The 13,472-nt window shown below is 48.0% G+C and overlaps 1 pseudogene across 1 annotated transcript; it reads right to left on the bottom strand.

Annotated features, from left to right (window-relative positions):
* Positions 1-3,288: 3,288 nt before the first annotated feature.
* LOC311106209 (thymus-specific serine protease-like) lies at positions 3,289-7,972 on the bottom strand (annotated as a pseudogene). Its single transcript has 6 exons — positions 7,875-7,972; positions 6,861-6,975; positions 5,299-5,505; positions 4,010-4,100; positions 3,622-3,824; positions 3,289-3,402 (listed from the first exon to the last, which is right to left on the bottom strand). The product of its transcript is annotated as a thymus-specific serine protease-like (transcript).
* Positions 7,973-13,472: the final 5,500 nt, after the last annotated feature.

Below are 13,472 nucleotides of genomic sequence, written 5' to 3'. Positions count from 1 at the left end.
GAGCCCTCTTTGTCCTTCCCTTTAATAGACCCTTACTCTATATCTACAGTAGATATTGGAGCCCTCTCGGTCCTTCCCTTTCATAGACCCTTACTCTATATCTACAGTAGATATTGGAGCCCTCTCTGTCCTTCCCTTTAATAGACCCTTACTCTATATCTACAGTAGATATTGGAGCCCTCTCTGTCCTTCCCTTTAATAGACCCTTACTCTATATCTACAGTAGATATTGGAGCCCTCTCGGTCCTTTCCTTTAATAGACCCTTACTCTATATCTACAGTAGATATTGGAGCCCTCTTTGTCCTTCCCTTTAATAGACCCTTACTCTATATCTACAGTAGATATTGGAGCCCTCTCTGTCCTTCCCTTTAATAGACCCTTACTCTATATCTACAGTAGATATTGGAGCCCTCTCTGTCCTTCCCTTTAATAGACCCTTACTCTATATCTACAGTAGATATTGGAGCCCTCTCGGTCCTTCCCTTTAATAGACCCTTACTCTATATCTACAGTAGATATTGGAGCCCTCTCTGTCCTTCCCTTTAATAGACCCTTACTCTATATCTACAGTAGATATTGGAGCCCGCTCTGTCCTTCCCTTTAATAGACCCTTACTCTATATCTACAGTAGATATTGGAGCCCTCTCTGTCCTTCCCTTTAATAGACCCTTACTCTATATCTACAGTAGATATTGGAGCCCTCTCTGTCCTTCCCTTTAATAGACCCCGCAGACATAGCCTTTGCTCCTCTGCCCAGTTGGAGACTGTGCGTGCATGAATGAGCATTAAAACCCCGCCTGGAAAACGCCCTCCATTCACCTTTTATGGTGCTAATAACGCCCTTTATTTGCTGTATCATTTTAAAACTATTGGAATTAGGCCACAGCAGTTTCTAAAAGAAAGAGCAATGGCAATTTTAATCACATTTCTGTAGAGGTGTGGGCAGAATGTTTTGATATTTTGAAGTGACTTTTTCCAAACTAAACATGCATGCTGCCTATATAGTCGAGTGCCTGTTCGTGCATTCTGCAAGATTGATTGTATATTCGAAACAATTTAAAAGTAGGATAAACGCTACAGCCCACACTTCTATGCAAAAGAGAAATTGTTGTTCAATATTTAGTCTATCAATAGATTATTGGGTTTCTATGTCCTGCCTTGGTATAGGCTCTGAGATGAAATAGGCAATGATGTCCTGCTGTTATCGCATAGCAATGCCGTAGATTACCCATACTGTCAAATATTTAGCATAAACTACCGGTCTATTTACTGTGTTGGCAGGATGTTTTAATCTTTAGCAGTAATTTATGCTGTATCTTCAAAAGGACTGTTTCAGTTTCTATAGGAGAAAACAATGGTAAATTGTTGTGGCCTGTCAGCAGAATGTTTGAACTCAACAATGGTTTATATCAACATTTCCCTGTGAATTCTGAAACATTGTAAAGAAATACAATTACACCCACTGGGCACAGACGTCAATCAACGTCTATTCCACATTGGTTCAATGTAATGTCATTGAAATGATGTGGATTTTTTATTTATTTAACCAGTGTGTGCCCACTGGGAATAGGGTAGCCTAGTTATAGTAGCATACATAGGCCTACTTCAATGTAAAATATCAACTGTTCACCTGTTAAACTTGACTGTATATTATAAACTGCGCTGCCTATGGGATTGCAAAACTTGAAATACATATAGCGTTTCTATTTACTAGGTTTAAATAAATGATGTGCATGGTAATTTGTTGTATGGCCACTTCAGGAATATGAACCCATCACGGCCAGCAATGGTCAAGAAAATAAAATAAATAGGAAAAATAAAAACATTGATTTGCACTTTTTGCACCAAAGTACGTTCATCTCTAGGAGACACGTTCTGTCTCCTAGAGATCAATCCCAGAACAACAGCAAAGGACCTTGTGAAGATGCTGGAGGAAACGGGTACAAAAGTATCTATATCCACAGTAAAACAAGTCCTATATCGACATAACCTGAAATGCCGCTCAGCAAGGAAGAAGCCACTGCTCCAAAACCGCCATAAAAAATTGCACAAGGGGACAAAGATCGTACTTTTTGGAGAAATGTCCTCTGGTCTGATGAAACAAAAATAGAACCATTTGGCCATAATGACCATTGTTAGGTTTGGAGGAAAAATGGGGTTGCTTGCAAGCCGAAGAACACCATCCCAACCATGAAGCACGGGGGTGGCAGCATCATGCTGTGGGGGTGCTTTGCTGCAGGAGGGACTGGTGCACTTCACAAAATAGATGGCATCGTGAGGAAGGAAAATTATGTGGATATATTGAAGCAACATCTCAAGACATCAGTCAGGAAGTTAAAGCTTGGTTGCAAATGGGTCTTCCAAATGGACAATGACCCCAAGCATACTTCCAAAGTTGTGGCAAAATGGCTTAAGGACAACAAAGTCAAGGTATTGGAGTGGCCATCACAAAGCCCTGACCTCAATCCTATAGAATATTTGTGGGCAGAACTGAAAAAGCGTGTGTGAACAAGGAGGCCTACAAACCTGACTCAGTTACACCAGCTCTGTCAGGAGGAATGGGCCAAAATTCACCCAACTTATTGTGGGAAGCTTGTGGAAGGCTACCCGAAACGTTTGACCCAAGTTAAACAATTTAATGGCAATGCTACCAAATACTAATTGAGTGTATGTACATTTCTGACCCACTGGGAATGTGATTAAATAAATAAAAGCTGAAATAAATCACTCTACTATTATTCTGACATTTCACATTCTTAAAATAAAGTGGTGATCCTAACTGACCTAAGACAGGGAATTTTTACTAGGATTAAATGTCAGGAATTGTGAAAAACTGAGTTTAAATGTATTTGGCTAAGGTGTATGTAAACTTCCGACTTCAACTGTATATGGTCTGGATGATATACTGTAACACAGCTCCTCTGCTGTAGAGTGACTGTATTTCCAGAATGTTTGTGTTTGACACGTCATCTTCTGGTCTTTTTGTAGGACATAATCATAGTTCTCCTACTGTCATAGTGCCAAGAGAGAGAGCATCATTTATGCATTTTCCTGCCAATATTTCACAAGAGAAGACAGTCAGACATTGTGAAGTGCACTGACTGTATGGAAAAAAACAATTCAGATATATTGGGAAATACACTTTTTATTTTTAATGAATGTACTGTAAGATCCAAGTAAAATCATCTCACTGTCTATCACTTCTCCTTCAGCCTAGCCTGATTGGCCACTGTGGCTGTCTATCACTTCTCCTTCAGCCTAGCCTGATTGGCCACCGTGGCTGTCTATCACTTCTCCTTCAGCCACGTTTTGTAGGAGCTGGAAGACGTGTTCCCGAGCCAGGGTCAACTGGGGGTGGTCCTCAGCTCTTGCAGGGTACATGTTGGCACAGTGGGCTGTTCCTGGATCAGAGCGAGTGAGTGAGATAGAGATTATTGTTATACAGCATTGTTGTTATACAGTGATATGACACAGCTGCTCTCTTGACCTCTTCCTGTACATACAGTATGGAAGAATAACTATCTGCAAAGCGTTTGTCAGATGCTGAAAGGACCTGAATGTAGTCACAAGACACCATAGACATCAGTTGAAGGATAGAAGGACCAACGTTGAACCCTCACCCTTTATGAAGATGGCAGGGAGGTCATCTGAGATGCTAGAGGTGATGCCCAGGGCATGCCAGGGGTCGATGGAACTGTTGGGGAAGACTATTCTGGTGGCACGGATGTTGTAGCTGCTGTAATTCTTTTTGGTCTGGTCTATTCCAGAGTAGAGTGTCTTTGCGCTGATGTTGAAATTGTCCTGACACTGTTCCACATGGTACCTGCCAGAGAGGGAAGGGATGGAAAGAGAGGAGGGAGAGGGGGATGAGAGAGGAGAGAGGCCCATTGATCCAGTCATACCACAGATAGACATTCCTTCACTAATACACACACACACACACACACACACACACACACACACACACACCTGGAGGAGAATACTTGTCAGCATTAAATAAGTACTCAATGGAGGCCAAAGCCACCAAAGGGCTGGTTAGGAGAGTCAGTGGTCTGGAAGTAGCCAAACTCAGTGCAGGTCTGGTACGTCCACTGTCTCCCTGGATACAAAGATACATACCGTACAGACACACAGTAGGGACAATCATCATCTGTATGTACGTCTCTGGTGACTTCATCTCGTCTGATTCACTAGAGCAAATATGTGTCTCACTAGAACAAATATTAACTTTCAACTTCATTGCTTAAATTACATATTAATACCACAATACTTGAATGACACAGGTTAGGTCAACAATCAGTCAAAAATAGTTTGAGTAAAAAACGATTTACTGTTCCTTTTTGTGCCTTTGAGCAAAGACAAAGAAAGGAAAGAGAGAGAGAGAGAGAGAGAGAGAGAGAGAGAGAGGAGTGGGTGGTTTATAGACACTCCGGGCGGCTCATTAAAAGCCCACTTCCTATGATCCCCACTAAACCAATACGCCCTCCCAGTCAAGGAAACTAGCCCTGGGAACCACGGCCACAGCCAAAGGTCAGAGCACAACATGGAAACTGGTTGAACATGCAAAGTCATTATTACTAACCGAACACAACCTACGACAGGGCTCTAACCAAAGTTCTGGATCAGAGGATATAGAGAGACTCACTTTCCACTGTAAACTAAAAGGAAGATGTGTAAAACGCCTGTCTTAGCACTGCCTTTCCAAATGCATGCACGCACATGCACACAAACACACGCGCACACACAACTCTACCATCGAGCAGTATAACAAGGAGGGATCTTTCTTTACTGCTGAATAACACTATTACAAGTCTATAAAACACACTTTGCACGATGCAGAGGCAAAAGGAGCCGAAGATGCTCTAGCTACAGGCCATCACTTATACTCTTCATTTTCATCTCTTTCTTGACAAAAGATATAGCAAGAGGTAATTCATTCAAATAGTGATCACCATTCAAATTTAGCAAAGCAAATAATTGTGAAAATAACAATGCAAATAAAAGCCTTATGGACAAGGGTCCCCTGGACCAGTATTGAGTGACGGCCTAGGTGTTATTGAGTGACGGCCTGTGTGTTCATCAGGGTGTTAACTGCTGATAAAGCAGGTTTGGATTCTTCTGTCCCTTGGCATTGTACAGAATTGGTTTTATTGTGGATATTGACATACATCCCCAGAGACAGGCTATACCCCTTCCCCCTCAACTCTCCACACCCCTTCTCCCCCAAACACCACTCCAGCCCCTCTCCCTCCTCACCTCCCCCGCCGTGGGATCCTTTGCCCCTCTCCCCCTTTCACCCTCCCCGCTGTGGGGTTCGCTATAATATGTGTTCCTGAGGTCCTGAAGGTTGACGTTGTACGTGAGGCCTTTAAAACAGGGCTTAAGAAGGTGGTCCTGGTTCTGAGGCGAACAAAATAAGTGAAGTGGTGGTAGGGGTCTCCCAGAGAGGCCTTGGACATCACCCCACACACAGTCTTAATGGTGCAGTTGGTGTCCAACACATGCTGCAATGACACAAACATAATGGTTACTTACTACAACTGTGGGTGGAAGTCTGTAGAATCTCATTGACTACCGCTGTGTCTCTCCTTCACTGGCATCATACAGAGCAATACTTAGTATGCTAAACAGCTAAGGTACACATTAGATATTTAGTTAGTTACATATTTACTACAACTGGGTTCTACACAGACCTGTATTAATTAACCCCACCTGTGACCATCACAAGAAGTCCATATTTGTATCTCTGCTATTGTGACAAGGTGTGAATGAAGGAGTCAGGCGCAGGAGGTAAAATACCGAAGTCCAGAGTTTATTCCGTTTACATAAATCAAACGCCCAAAGCGTCAAACTAAACTATTACAAGGGAAAACATCCACCTTGGCATAAACACTCTCACAACAAACAATCACTCACAAAGACAAGGGGAACAGAGGGAACACTTATACACATACTAATTAGGGGAATGAGCACCAGGTGTGTGTGATTGACAAGACATGACAAGTGGAGTGATGAGAATGGGATCGGCAGTAGCTAGTACTCCGGTGACAACGAACGCCGAAGCCTGCCCGAACCAGGAGGGCGGCAGCCTCTGCGGAAGTCGTGACAGCTATATTAAGTTTCCTTCCTATTTTGTGAGCCACACGTTGCTCAACCATGCAGGGTATTAGATTATCTGGTTAGATTACACACCCCTATCTGTTTTAATCCCTATTCAAATTCCTCAGTGGTACCTGAACCCCCAGTGTAGCCAGCCCCTATCCATCCCTCTGGGCGCTGGAGCCTACCAATCATTCTATTAGTGTGTTGTTCTGTGGAGGTCATACAACACCACTCCTTTTAAAGCAGCTCTCTGCTCTGAGGGAAGGAAACTGGAGCCTGTATGAATCTAAAGACTCTTTTGTGCCATTTCCACATCAGCTTATTGGTAAATGCACTCACATCTCCACTGGCAACAGGCCACAGAGAGAATCACCATGGTGACCACAACAGACCTCTGGGAAAATGGTCAGATACCCCATCTCTAAGCTCGGACCCCCCTCCCTGGCCCCCCTCCCTGAGGGAAAGACAGACACTACTTGGTTAAGAGAGGGGGCACGGTTTTCGAATAGGGGTGCATGAAAGCCCAGTGAACCCCCAGGAGAGCCTCTTTTCTGGGCCACAACCCTGGGCGTCTCGCATTTGAACAATGGCGGTTAAATTTCCTACCTTGGGCTTCAGCTTTGAGCTACCTGTCTCTTCTTCCCCAACCCCATTTCACCCCCAAACTACCCTAACTCTCATTCAAAATGGTTCCTCTCCTAGGTCAACCAGGCTCCTTATACCCTGAAATGATTTACTGTCCACAAACCTCTCTTACCTCAAATTCTCTATTGTTATTGTTGTATTGGACTGTGTTCATAATGTTGTCTGCCAGGGCATCTAGGATATACGCCCGATCCTTCTCTGACTAGATCTGCAGTTTTGAACATAAGCTGAGAGACAGAGTGAGTGAGAGACAGAGAGAGTGCTGCGTTACAGAGACTGAGGGCCACTGCTGATGACAGTATAGGCATTCATGGAACTAGACCTCTGTATAAGTAAGCCTGGCACGCTAATGGTACAATAGTATTTATCTTTGTCTAAACAACCTCATCTTCTACACTAGGACACTATTGTTCTGTTTTAGAGTCAATTTGACACTAGCTCGCTCCTTTCTATCTACTCCTTTTTGTGCAAGGGGAAACATACACACATTAAACATAAAACTACCTGGAAGTGTAAGCAGAATACATACAGTGGGGGGAAAAAGTATTTAGTCAGCCACCAATTGTGCAAGTTCTCCCACTTAAAAAGATGAGAGAGGCCTGTAATTTTCATGATAGGTACACGTCAACTATGACAGACAAATTGAGGAAAAAAATCCAGAAAATCACATTGTAGGATTTTTAATGAATTTATTTGCAAATTATGGTGGAAAATAAGTATTTGGTCACCTACAAACAAGCAAGATTTCTGGCTCTCACAGTGTCACGGAATCAGCCGAGGCTGCTCCTCCTCCTTGCTCTGGCAGGTTTCGGCGTTCGTCGTCCCCGGAGTACTAGCTGCCACTGATCTATGTTTCGGTGTTTGATTTGTTTTGTCCTGATTGTGTACACCTGTTCCCCATTATGTTGTATTGTTTCCCCTATTTAACCCTCTGTCGTGCATTGTGTGTTGTGTGTTATTGTATTCGTCTTCGGCAGTGTTAGTGTGCGGGTTGTTTTCCTCCTTGTATGGAGATGGTTTTCTTTCCTGGTTACTGTAAAGTAAAGTACGTTTCCAGTAAGCTCTGTGTCCTGCGTTTGACTTCGCCTACCTCATTTCACCGTCGCCACCTGACAGAATAACACACCTTCCCATGGAGTCAGCAGGATCAGCGGTGCCAACGGGGTCACTGGAGGAGCGCGTAATCCACCAAGACGCCATGATCCAGAAACTGGGCACCGCCATGCAAGATGTGATGAACACCTTGAGCCGATGGGAGAGAGGAGGTTGGCCCACACCTCCTCCAACAATACCACCACCCTCAGCCATACCCATCGTTCCATCTCCGGAGTCCAGTGGGATTCGGCTCTCGCTCCCGAGGGCTTATGATGGCACCGCGGCCGGGTGTCAGGGTTTCCTGCTCCAAGTAGAACTCTACCTAGCAACCATTCACCTGGCGCCCTCGGGATACGAGAGCGTTTCCGCCCTCATCTCCTGTCTGTCCGGCAAGGTGCTGGAATGGGCCAACGCCGAATGGGGTGGGATAGACGCCGCTACGGTCAGCTATGCGGAGTTCACCCGCCGCTTCCGGGCATTATTCGATCATCCCCCAGAGGGTAAAGCGGCGGGTGAGCGTCTATTCCATCTTAGACAGGGGAGGAGGAGCGCGCAGGAGTTTGCGCTGGACTTCCGGACGCTAGCAGCCAACACGGGATGGAATGAGAGGGCCCTCATCGACCACTACAGATGCAGCCTGAGGGAGGACGTGCGTCGGGAATTGGCCTGCAGGGACACCAACCTCAGCTTTGACCAACTGGTGGACATGTCGATTCGCCTGGATACCCTGTTGGCTACCCGCGGACGTCCGGATTCGGGGCCGCCCATTCCATCCCCCAGCACTTCCGAGCCGACCCCTATGGAGCTCGGGGGTGCTGGTGCTAGGGAGACCAGGAGGGAGGCCGTCCCCTGCACCAACTGTGGCCGCAGAGGACACACTGCTGGTCGGTGCTGGGGAGGGTCTCCTAGGAATCGAGGCAGTGGGCGACGCACTGATGAGTCATTCCAGGTGAGTAGGCACCCAACTCACCCAGAGCTCTCTGCTGATCATATGTGTATTAAAGTGGTGTTTCCCGAGGTTTCTCCTCACTCCCAGCATAAGGCGCTAGTAGATTCAGGCACAGCTGGGAATTTCATTGATCGCCAGTTCACCTATAAGTTAGGGATTCCTATCGTACCTGTTGATGTGCCCTTCCCCATTCATGCCCTAGATAGCCGCCCGTTGGGGTCTGGGTTGATTAGGGAGGTCACGGCGCCTCTCCGGATGAAAACGCAGGAGGGTCATGAGGAGATTTGTATTTGATTGATTCTTCTGCGTTTCCCGTGGTGTTGGGGCTTCCCTGGTTAACAGCTCATGACCCCAACATTTCATGGCAGCAGAGAGCTCTCCAGTGATGGTCTGATCAGTGTACTGGGCGGTGTGTAGGCGTTTCCGTAGGGGCAACGACGGTGGAAAGCCCGAACCAAGTTCCCGCCTTACATATTCCACCTGAGTATGCCGATTTGGCTCTCGCCTTCAGTAAGAAGGCGGCGACTCAATTACCACCTCATCGACAGGGGGATTGTGCGATAGACCTCCAGGTAGGCGCTGCGCTTCCACGTACTCATGTGTATCCTCTGTCTCAGGAGGAGACGGCCGCTATGGAAACCTACGTCACCGAATCTTTGAGACAGGGTTACATACGGCCGTCTACTTCCCCTGCTTCCTCAAGTTTCTTTTTTGTGAAGAAGAAGGATGGGGGTTTACGCCCGTGTATTGATTACCGTGGTCTAAATCAGATCACCATCAAATACAGCTATCCTCTCCCTCTGATTGCTAGTATGACGGAGTCATTACACGGGGCGCGATTCTTCACAAAATTGGATCTTAGGAGCGCGTACAACCTGGTGCGCATTAGGGAGGGAGATGAGTGGAAGACAGCATTCAGTACCACCTCGGGTCACTATGAGTACCTCGTCATGCCATACGGGTTAATGAATGCTCCTTCAGTCTTCCAATCATTTGTGGACGAGATTTTCCGGGACTTGCATGGACAGGGTGTTGTGGTATGAGGCGGCAGGTAGCTTAGTGGTTAAGAGCGTTGTGCCAGTAACCGAAAGGTCTCTGGTTCTAATCCCCGAGCCGACTAGGTGAAAAATCTGTTGATGTGCCCTTGAGCAAGGCACTTAACCCTAATTGCTCCTGTAAGTCGCTCTGGATAAGAGCGTCTGCTAAATGACTAAAATGTAAATGTAAAATGTATATATTGATGACATTCTAATATATTCCGCTACACGAGCCGAGCATGTGTCCCTGGTGCGTCGAGTGCTTGGTAGACTGTTGGAGCATGACCTGTATGCGAAGGCGGAGAAATGTCTGTTCTTCCAGGAGTCCATCTCCTTTCTGGAACATCGGTTGTCCGCGTCAGGGGTAGAGATGGAGATTGACCGCGTTTCTGCCGTGCGTAATTGGCAGACTCCCACCACGGTAAAGGAGGTGCAGCACTTCTTGGGTTTTGCCAATTACTACCGGAGGTTTATCCGGGGCTTTGGACAGGTATCGGCTCCCATTACCTCTCTGCTAAAGGGGGGTCCGGTGCGCCTGCAGTGGTCAGCTGAGGCGGACAGGGCGTTTAAACGTCTGAAGGACCTGTTTACCTCGGCTCCGGTGCTGGCGCATCCGGATCCCTCTTTGGCATTCCAGGTGGAGGTGGGCGCTTCTGAGGCTGGGATCGGCGCTGTGCTGTCTCAGTGCTCGGGTACGCCACCTAAACTCCGCCCCTGTGCTTTCTATTCTAAGAAGCTCAGTCCGGCGGAGCGCAATTATGACGTGGGGGATAGGGAGCTGCTGGCTGTGGTTCAAGCCCTGAAGGTGTGGAGACATTGGCTTGAGGGGGCTAAACACCCTTTTCTCATTCTGACTGACCATCGTAACATGGAGTACATCCGGGCAGCGGGGAGGCTGAATCCTCGCCAGGCAAGGTGGTCAATGTTTCTTTCCCGTTTTGTATTTAAGCTCACCTATATACCAGGGTCCCAGAACGCTAAGGCAGACGCCCTGTCCCGACTATATGACACAGAGGAGAGGTCCATTGAGCCCACTCCCATACTCCCGGAGTCTTGCTTAGTGGCACCGGTGGTGTGGGAGGTGGATGCGGAAATCGAGCGGGCGTTACGTTCCGACCCTACTCCTCCACAGTGTCCAGAGGGTCGGAGGTACGTGCCGCTCGAGGTTCGCGACCGTTTGATATACTGGGCTCACACGTCACCCTCCTCTGGTCATCCGGGTATTGGTCGGACAGTGCACTGCCTTAGTGAGAAGTACTGGTGGCCAACCTTAGCTAAGGACGTGAGGGTTTATGTTTCCTCCTGCTCGGTGTGCGCCCAGTGTAAGGCACCTAGACACCTGCCCAGGGGGAAGTTACAACCCCTACCCGCTCCACAACGGCCGTGGTCTCACCTATCGGTAGATTTTGTCACGGACCTTCCCCCCTCCCAGGGGAACACTACGATCTTGGTCGTTGTGGATCGGTTTTCTAAAGCCTGCCATCTCATTCCCCTGCCAGGTCTCCCTACTGCCCTACAAACTGCTGAGGCCCTGTTTACACACGTCTTCCGGCACTATGGGGTGCCTGAGGATATAGTGTCTGATCGGGGTCCCCAGTTCACCTCTAGAGTCTGGAGGGCATTTATGGAACGTCTGGGGGGTCTCGATTAGCCTTACCTCAGGTTTTCACCCTGAGAGTGATGGGCAGGTGGAGAGAGTTAACCAGGATGTGGGTAGGTTTCTGAGGTCATATTGCCAGGACCGGCAAGAGGAGTGGTCGGGATATATTCCCTGGGCAGAGATAGCCCAAAACTCCCTCCGCCATTCGTCCACTAACCTTACGCCTTTCCAGTGTGTGTTAGGGTATCAGCCGGTTCTGGCACCTTGGCATCAGAGCCAGACCAAAGCCCCTGCGGTGGACGAGTGGTTTCGGCGCTCGGAAGAAACGTGGAACGCTGCGCACGTCCATCTGCAGCGGGCCATCAGGCGTCAAAAGGCGAGCGCCGATCACCACCGCAGTGAGGCTCCGGTGTATGCACCGGGAGACCGGGTCTGGCTCTCGACCCGAAACCTGCCCCTTCGCCTGCCCTGCCGGAAGCTGGGTTGGCGGTTTATGGGGCCCTTTAAAGTCCTGAGGAGATTGAACGAGGTATGTTATAGGTTACAACTGCCCAGGTATTATCGCATTAACCCCTCGTTCCATGTGTCTCTCCTCAGGCCGGTGGTGGCTGGTCCACTCCAGGAGAATGAGGTACGAGAGGCTCCTCCGCCCCCGTTGGACATCGAGGGGGCTCCGGCGTACTCAGTCCGTTCCATCTTGGATTCAAGGCGTCGGACGGGGGGCCTGCAGTATCTCGTGGAGTGGGAGGGGTACGGTCCGGAGGAACGGTGCTGGGTCCCCAGGAGGGACATTCTAGATCCCTCCATGTTGAGGGACTTCCACCGGAGTCATCCGACTCGCCCTGCTCCGTGTCCTCCTGGCCGTCCCCGAGGCCGGGGTCGGCGCACGGCTGGAGCCGCGCGTCAAGGGGGGGGGGTACTGTCACGGAATCAGCCGAGGCTGCTCCTCCTCCTTGCTCGGGCAGGTTTCGACGTTCGTCGTCCCCGGAGTACTAGCTGCCACCGATCTATGTTTCGGTGTTTGATTTGTTTTGTCCTGATTGTGTACACCTGTTCCCAATTATGTTGTATTGTTTCCCCTATTTAACCCTCTGTCGTGCATTGTGTGTTGTGTGTTATTGTATTCGTCTTCGGCAGTGTTAGTGTGCGGGTTGTTTTCCTCCTTGTATGGAGATGGTTTTCTTTCCTGGTTACTGTAAAGTAAAGTACGTTTCCAGTAAGCTCTGTGTCCTGCGTTTGACTTCGAATACCGCATTTCACCATCGCCACCTGACACACAGACCTGTAACTTCTTCTTTAAGAGGCTCCTCTGTCCTCCACTCGTTACCTGTATTAATGGCACCTGTTTGAACTTGTTATCAGTATAAAAGACACCTGTCCACAACCTCAAACAGTCACACTCCAAACTCCACTATGGCCAAGACCAAAGAGCTGTCAAAGGACACCAGAAACAAAATTGTAGACCTGCACCAGGCTGGGAAGACTGAATCTGCAATAGGTAAGCAGCTTGGTTTGAAGAAATCAACTGTGGGAGCAATTATTAGGAAATGGAAGACATACAAGACCACTGATAATCTCCCTCGATCTGGGGCTCCACGCAAGATCTCACCCCGTGGGGTCAAAATGATCACAAGAACGGTGAGCAAAAATCCCAGAACCACACGGGGGGACCTAGTGAATGACCTGCAGAGAGCTGGGACCAAAGTAACAAAGCCTACCATCAGTAACACACTATGCCGCCAGGGACTCAAATCCTGCAGTGCCAGACGTGTCCCCCTGCTTAAGCCAGTACATGTCCAGGCCCGTCTGAAGTTTGCTAGAGTGCATTTGGATGATCCAGAAGAGGATTGGGAGAATGTCATATGGTCAGATGAAACCAAAATAGAACTTTTTGGTAAAAACTCAACTCGTCGTGTTTGGAGGACAAAGAATGCTGAGTTGCATCCAAAGAACACCATACCTACTGTGAAGCATGGGGGTGGAAACATCATGCTTTGGGGCTGTTTTTCTGCAAAGGGACCAGGACGACTGATCCGTGTAAAG

The sequence above is a fragment of the Coregonus lavaretus genome (assembly GCF_964263955.1).
Source record: "Coregonus lavaretus genome assembly, chromosome: 30".
NCBI classification, from domain to species: Eukaryota; Metazoa; Chordata; class Actinopteri; order Salmoniformes; family Salmonidae; genus Coregonus; species Coregonus lavaretus.
Note: the sequence above shows the minus strand (reverse complement) of the source record. Positions and strands in the feature narration are given on the sequence as shown.